Genomic DNA, 8,300 nt, shown 5'->3' with positions numbered 1-8,300 from the left:
CAGCAAAAGTGGTCGAAATTACCCCAGTCTACCCTATAGATCAAGTTTGCATTTCACTCCGCTTCATTGATTTTTGACGGAATTATGGCATTTTTAATTTTTAGGGGGAACCAGGTTACACTTATGGGTAGGAGACTATAGTATTGCTAATGCAATGCTCTCAGAATGCTTGTTATATAAGCACTACAGAAACAGACTTTACACGTCATAAGGAAAGGAGAAGTCGATGAGAGGTACTCAAATCCTGAGAATAAATGCTGACTCATGACAGAGCATTATATACACAGAAATAAACACTTACATCAACAGCCGATCAATACAGAGAAACATAGGATCTCCCATAGTTTGTGGTTGGATATACTATTTTGTCTGAGTTGTGTGTTTTCTATCCCAAAGCCCTTTTAAAAAAAAAAAGGCATGCAACAAGTTGGATAAAATCATATCATCCATTAACAATGGGCGATTCTTTTTTCACAGTTTAAACTTAGCTATCACATGTATTACATTATTAGTCCCCTACCGGTGAAACCGGAGGGGACTATAGGTTTCCTCTGAGTCTGTCCGTCCGTCTGTCTGTCTTCTTAACGGGAACCAGATTACACTTGCCGGTAGGAGACTAGTATTGCTAATTAATGCAATACTCTCAGAATGATTGTTTTTATATATCAATGACTGTGTACTGTGTTTGTCAAAATTTGGACAATATACAAGAATAATTTGTGTAAATATTAGTACATTATGTTTATTAAACCAGGGACCTAGATACTAATATATTTATAGGTCCCTGATTAAACAAATTAAGTCTCTTGAATAAAGTCCCTATAAATCCTGTATACTTACATGTTACAATAATATATTGTTTATGTGCTTGAATATGAAACACATATACTTTTAATGTTATGGGTAATATTGTCCATTACTGAATGGCATCACATTTATCTTCATTGTACAAACTACATTTTTCATATTTTCTGATTTATTTTATTAATTTTCCAGCTGTCCTATTTTGCTACAGAACATAATCTGTATTTTGTAATAAATTGAAAATAAATATATTTCCAACTAGAATTGGACTGACTTGTGAAACTAGTTTTGTCTGACACGTTTCATACTATTTGTTATGTCATGTTGTTTTTAAACAATGGAGCACTCTATGTAACTAATATCTTTAAAAATCTAAAAAAATGTAGGGCCCGTGTCACGCCAGGCGTTGGCACGATAAAGATTTCTCACTGCTCAATGGCCCCGAGTGGCGAGTAAAGGTCTACATATGAAGCCCTTCACCGGTATGTGGTGACGTCTCTATATGAATGAAAAATTCTCGAATGGGACGTAAAACAAAACACAATCAATAAATAACGTTCGAGAATTTTTCACTCATATAGAGACGTCACCCTATACGGCGAGGACCTTTACAGTCGGCACTCGGGCTATTGAGCAATGAGGGACCTTTATCATGCCAATACCTGCAGTGACACGGGGTCTTGGTTTTTAGGTCTCATCGGAAAGACCCACAACTTTCGCTTCTAAGTGCCAAGCGCGTGGAAGGAACAATTGCTGCCTATTTTTAACGACTTACGTCAGCCGCGGCCTGGGATTTTAAGGACATACGCAACATAGTTTGAACTTTATTGTCTTTTTCCTTGGAGTTGAGTTCCAATACTTAAAGGAACTGTGTGCTAAATTTTAATGTCTGTATATGTTATTGTACACTTCTTTTAAAACAAGTTTGGATAAACAAAACATCTAGAATATATGTTTAGTAATTTTTGTATATTTTTCTTTGAATTATACAAGAATTTTCATCAATTGATATCTATTCAAAACTCCTGGTAATGTATGCTGATTTTTTGTCTACGAACATCTGATAGCACTATAATCTTAAATTAAGAATATCTCGAAAAAGTATCAGTAGGTAAGGTACGTTGCGTATGTCCTTAAACCCACGACCATCCTACCGTGGAGCGAGCATTATACCAAATGAGCTACCGTGACGGTCAGTGCATGTACAATCAAATATTTAAACAATCATGAAGAAAAAATGTGGCAATTTTAGGCTTAAGGTGGACAAAATTCAAGGCCATATCCGTCGATATTTAAATGTTCCAACCATATAATTTTTTTTTTTACATTTTTCTCGATTGGAAAGGGGTACGACTGTTCGTTTGAACAATTTGAATCCCCTCCCCTAAAAAAGATGTGCCAACTTTGATTTTAATTGATTCAATGGCTCAAGAGAAGTCGAAAATGTGTAGGATGGATGGACAGATAGACAGTCAGGCAGTCGTCGGACAACAGTGAGAAGCTCGCTTGAGCTTATAGCTCAGCTGAGCTGAAAAATATTCAAAAGAAAGGTTCTTTATTTAATAAATAAATTTATAGGCATGTATTTTTTTTAAACATATTCATTGCAGAATTTTTCCACACCAAAAATCGTCTATCAATTCTAGTAAAGGTAATTGATGGTAAGTGCAGACATATTACATTTTTGTTAATACCGATTTTAAAATTACGTACGCTATCTTCTGATCAAATTCGGTCAAGATACTGCCAACGTATTTCCTCTAGAGTTCAGGCCGAAGGTTATCAGGAGGATTGCGATTGTATTATATATATAACGCTGGAAAACGTTACTTCTTTGGAAGCTGGGTTACCTTGAACATGAAAGCAATCTTTCTTGTTTGCCTTGCCTGTGTAATCGGTAGGTAACAAAAGACTCGATGTTGTTTTTTTTTTTCATTCCAAACGTTTTTCAAAAGAAAAATATATCATAAACCATGTAACGTTAATGTTTAAAATAATTTTATGTTTCTTGATGTCAAAATAAATATATTGATAATAGTTTTTCTCAAGTCAAAAATCAATTTTAATTATAATCATTTTAACTCCTTTTTTTTAAAATAATTTTCTATTTTGCATTATACTTTGCTACAATTAAAAAAAAAATCATCAATGTTACTTTAAATCTGTAAGTTAAAAAGTTATTTGCTACCGTAGGTAGAGCTACAAAGAAAATATATACATGTAATATTTGACACAGCAGTTCAATATAACATTATTAAACCTGACGACCTTAACAATTTCCAAGTAATTTACAATTCGATTTATCTTTAAATTTCACATCCAAAAAATCTCAATATTTTCTTTATTTTTAAGGAAAACTGTAATTGTTAAAGCATTAACAATAAATGACTTCTAAACTCGGTATACTACTGTAGTTAGATCTCTGAGTTTTAAGGTATGTGAACCCTCAAAAACCCTCAGAGAGATAACTCTAACTGGGATATACATATAAAGTATTATTCCTTTATAAAATTGATGAAGGATCTTTTCTGTCTAATTTCGCACCAAGCTATGCTGCTATTTTTAAATTGTGTGCATTTTAATTATAATTCAATTTTCATTTGGAAATTCATAAGCGTTTTAAAAATTATCTGAGTGAACAGGATAATGTTCAACCTTCAACAGTTGATGGTTCTTCAATGAAAACACAATGAAACGTCTTCTTTTTTGTGTTATACGGAGTACAACGATTGCAGAAAAAATTACATATCACGCTTACGCGGGTTATTTTTTTTATGCCCCCGGATCGAAAGATCCCGGGGGTATATTGTTTTTGTCCTGTCTGTCTGTTTATCTGTTTGTTGTCAACTTTAACCTTGCCCATAACTTTTGATTGGTTGGAGCTATGACTTTCATATTTCACATGTCTATTCCTGTGACAAGACCTTTCTTTGGGTACCATCATATTTGACCTTTTGACCTTGACCTTGGAGTTTGACCCACTTTTGCAAAATTTTATGAGACTTTAACCTTGGCCATAACTTCTGAACGGTTGGTGCTTGGGATTTCAAACTTCACATGTGTATTCTTTGTGACAAGGCCTTCCTTTGGATACCAGTAACTTTGACCTTTTGACCTTGACCTTGGAGATTGACCTACTTTTGAAAAACTTTACCCTTGGCCATAACTTTTGAATAGTTGGTGCTTGGGGTTTCAAACTTCACATGTGTATTCCTTGTGACAAGACCTTCCTCTGGATATCAACCTCTTTTACCCTTTGACCTTGACCTAGGAGTTTGACCTACTTTTGAAAAACTTTAACCTTGGCCATAACTTTTGAATGGTTAGAGCTAGGCCTTTCATACTTCACATATGTAGTTCTTGTGGCAAGACCTTTCTTTGGATACCAACGATTTTAACCTTTTGACCTTGATCTAGGAGTTTGACCTACTTTTGAAAAACTTTAACCTTGGCCATAACTTTTGAATGGTTGATGCTAGGGCTTTCATACTTCACATATGTAATCCTTGTGACATCACCTTCCTTTGGATACCAACCACTTTGAACCTTTGACCTTGACATAGGAGTTTGACCTACTTTTGAAAAACTTTAACCTTGGCCATAATTTTTGAATGGTTGGTGCTAGGGCTTTCATACTTCACATATGTAATCCTAGCTAGGGCTTTCAAATTTAACATTTTTTATCTTTTGGCCTGGATTTTGACTTGCATTTGAGAAACTTTAACCTTCGCCAAAAGCTGCCATACGGGGGCATCAGTGTTTCACAAACACATCTTGTTTCTTCTGAAGGTTGCAACCGAAGTATATGACACAAGAAAGAATTTTTAAAAACATTTTATTGTTCAAGTCTTTCAAAACTTCTAAGTGCAGTCTCTTTTCCAGGACTGGTTGTCAGTCAGTCATGTACATCGGACGCTGATTGTTCCACAGCAACTTGTCATCATGATCAAACGTCAGTTTGCCATGGAGGTTCATGTCACTGTCACCATGTGAACGAGTGTCACCAGGCCAGCGACTGTACCTGTGCTGACAACGAATCACCTACCTGTGACCACCATCACTGTCATTGCCATCCTGTGTAATTAAAACAATTGTCTTAATATCAAAGGAATTCCATGTAAACATGAGAGGCTTTTTAAGAGCCTAATTCGACAGTTCTTGTTTTCTCTAGAGTTTAATAACAATTTTCTGCCTTTCACTAACGTTTGACAAGTATAAATTCACATATGTCATCAAGTCAAAATAACAATTCATCCAGGAAACGTATCTTTTCTTGATAAGTATATCTCCGATCTTTTAATGCACGAGTCCATACTAGGGATGTTCATTGAATACAGAATTGATAATTGGTCAACTGCAATATTCATTCTGACTAATATCAGGTTGTCATATTAAAATACGTATTTATTTCCTTAAATTGTTTCCTTAAAGCATGCATAATAGCTGCGATTTAGTAGAAAATGAATTTATTAAAATATCCAACTGTAAAAGAGATGGAATTCCGAAATAATCACCTTTGAGTTTTAAAAATACCTTTACCATTTCAGTCTATGAAAATGAAATCAATTTACCGTACATATACTGGATTCCAAAACTTCATAAAAGCCTTACAAACAAGGATACATTGCAGAGTCAGTAAATGTTCTATCAATCCTCAGTCCTTACTATTCACATATCAACTACTTGAAGGAGAAATTTCAGACGTACTGTGCTGTAACTTATTCAAGAAGTGGCGTTAATTAAACGAAGATTTTCAAAAAATCGGAAGAATTTTAAGAAAATTTTAAATCGCAAAATTCTTCCAAAAAATTAACAATTGCAAACGTATCACTTTGCTACTCTTTTTATACAGTCATTCCTCACGATATACTTAATATCAGGCATTTTAACATCATAAACAACAGCTTCTTCAAAAATGGAACTCGAAAACCTTCATTTTTGTGATTTGTTACCTATAAAATTACCAGTACTTTGTTAACAAAACATTCTGATCATACACACATATACTCTGAAGTTTAAACCGAGACGATGCTGGAGTTTCTTATTGACAATATCTATGTAGTCTTTAGAGATTTGTAATGTTTAAAGTATTTAGGAGATCGATCACTGTTCGTTACTTTCGCTATTTTTATTTAGAATAGTGAAGAACTAACATCGATTCTCTCATTCCTGTTCCTGTAAAAACAAAACAAACAAAAGACAAAAACAAAAAACAAAAAACGAATGATATTTGGTCAAAGCTTAAGGCTGCAGAGAGAAGTTCTCCGATAAGGTTGCGGTTTGAAACCTTTGAACATTTCAGAATTAAGAAGACCTTAGTTAGTAGTTTGTCAGAATAGATTAAGTGTTTTAGAAACTTTTATGAAAATTAAAAGACGATATGCGAACAATCTATCTTTTCATTTTTACAAAATCAGATGTGATAAAAGAATTTTTACCATATCATAGGTGATAAAAGAATTAGAATTATTACACGAACAGTATTCTATGGTTCCAGCAGACAAGCCTAGTAACAATATCGTCTTCGTTTATAAAACTCATTTCATTTTATAAGGATAAAATTCTTCAAAACCACATTCAGTCTTTAATTTTTTTTTTAGCATTTCCATTCAACGAAGGTGAGTTCGAGCTACCCTACCTATACTGGATTCCTAAACTTAATAAAAATCCTTACAAAGATACATTCCCGGGTCCAGCAAATCTTCTACGAAACCCCTTTCTTTACTCTTCACAAAAATATTATCTACTGAAAAGGAGAAACTTCAGATATACTGTGCTACAGAGTATTTTAAAGTGGTTCAAATCTTATGTGGATTCTCGAAAACTCCAAAGAACGTTTAGAAAATGGAAAAAAAAGCAAAGTCAGTAACATGAAAACGTATAACCATTTCTACACTTTATACAACCAATCCTCAAGGTAAATTAACTAGGATAAATAACACAAACTTTATTTCACATATCGGCAATATTTCTCATAGATATATGTTCAAATAGGTAACCTGAGCAATGTTTGCCTGCTAAAATGGAGAATTTTGTAAGACTTTGTCACAACCCTAATAAAAAAAGTACTAAAGTTAACTATAGTTTACTATAGCATCAAAGTTTTTTCACTATAGTAAATCAATGTATTTTTACTATGGATTTCAGATCGTTATATTTTTTGCTTTTTAATTCATACGTTGACATTTTTTATATTAAATTGAAGTATTATTTGTGTATTCACACATTATTTCCAAATTTTACATTACTGTTATCGAATACTAGAGATTTTAAGCTTTGAAATCTCCAAAAAAGTTCCTGAGTAAAGTTTCATAGTAAATCAAAGTATCAAAGTTTTCACTATAGTTAACTATAGTAAAGTATAGTTAACTATAGTAAATTTTTGTTAGGGAATGTTTCAAATTTTGTATAGAACTACATAGAAAGTCGCATATCTAAGTACCAAAGAAAACTTAGGATTTCTTTATTTTTTATGGATTTATTATTCGTGTCATTTTTAATCAAAATCATACAATATATATATATATATATATATATATATATATATATATATATATATATATATATATATATATATATATATATATATATATATATATATATATATATATATATATATATATATATATATATATATTTATTTATTTATTTATTTATTTATATATATCCATGCATCAAATGCTTGTGTTATGTATCCTTAAAAACTAGGGGTTTTTGATGTAAGAGAGATTCTTGATATTTTGATTTTTTTTTTTTTGGGGGGGGGGGGGAGAGATAAACGTGATGACTTCAATTTTTCAATTGTCAACTTTCCCTTACTTATGTAGCAATATACCCTTATCACATGCATATGGGGTTTTTGTCTCCCAGTAGATTCTATACGCAAGAGCATGTTCTACATATGAACAATTTCTAAAACGAGGCAAACTATTGACAAATAAGTTGATGAAACAAGGATATCAACAGTCTCGTTTGAAGTCATCGTTTCGCAAGTTTTATGGTCGATACAATGACCTTGTCAGCAAATACAAACTATGATTAAGTCAAATGCTGACTGACGTTTTTCATACTAATTCTTAGGCCATTGCTTACACACTGAATTGTCTACGGATTTTTCCGTTTTTCCTTATCATGACAAAGAGCACACGGCGGATGTGACCGTCGGTGGGGGATGCTCACTCCTCCATGGCACCTGATCCCACTTCTGATGTTTTTAGAGGCCCGGGTTTGCTCTGCTCCCAATCTGTATTGTTTCAATGGACTTTAAGCTTGAATGTTGTTCGTTATCTCCATATTTCATTAAAAGGATGCTAGAGTTCCTCATTGACAACATCTATGTAACCTCTGGAGACCAGGTCTTCCAACAAACTGTTGGAATTCCGATAGTCACTAATTATGCTTCTTTATAAGCTGACCTGTTTTTATATTCCTATGATGCAGAATTTATTCAAAAACTACTCTGTGAAAAGGAAAAATTAATGTTTGCTGTGGCCTTC

This window comes from Saccostrea echinata, unplaced genomic scaffold (genome assembly GCF_033153115.1).
Source record: "Saccostrea echinata isolate AGI-Se365-2 ecotype Australia unplaced genomic scaffold, CSIRO_AGI_Sech_v1 ptg000054l, whole genome shotgun sequence".
In the NCBI taxonomy this organism is placed as follows: Eukaryota; Metazoa; Mollusca; class Bivalvia; order Ostreida; family Ostreidae; genus Saccostrea; species Saccostrea echinata.
This window is presented reverse-complemented; position numbering follows the sequence as displayed.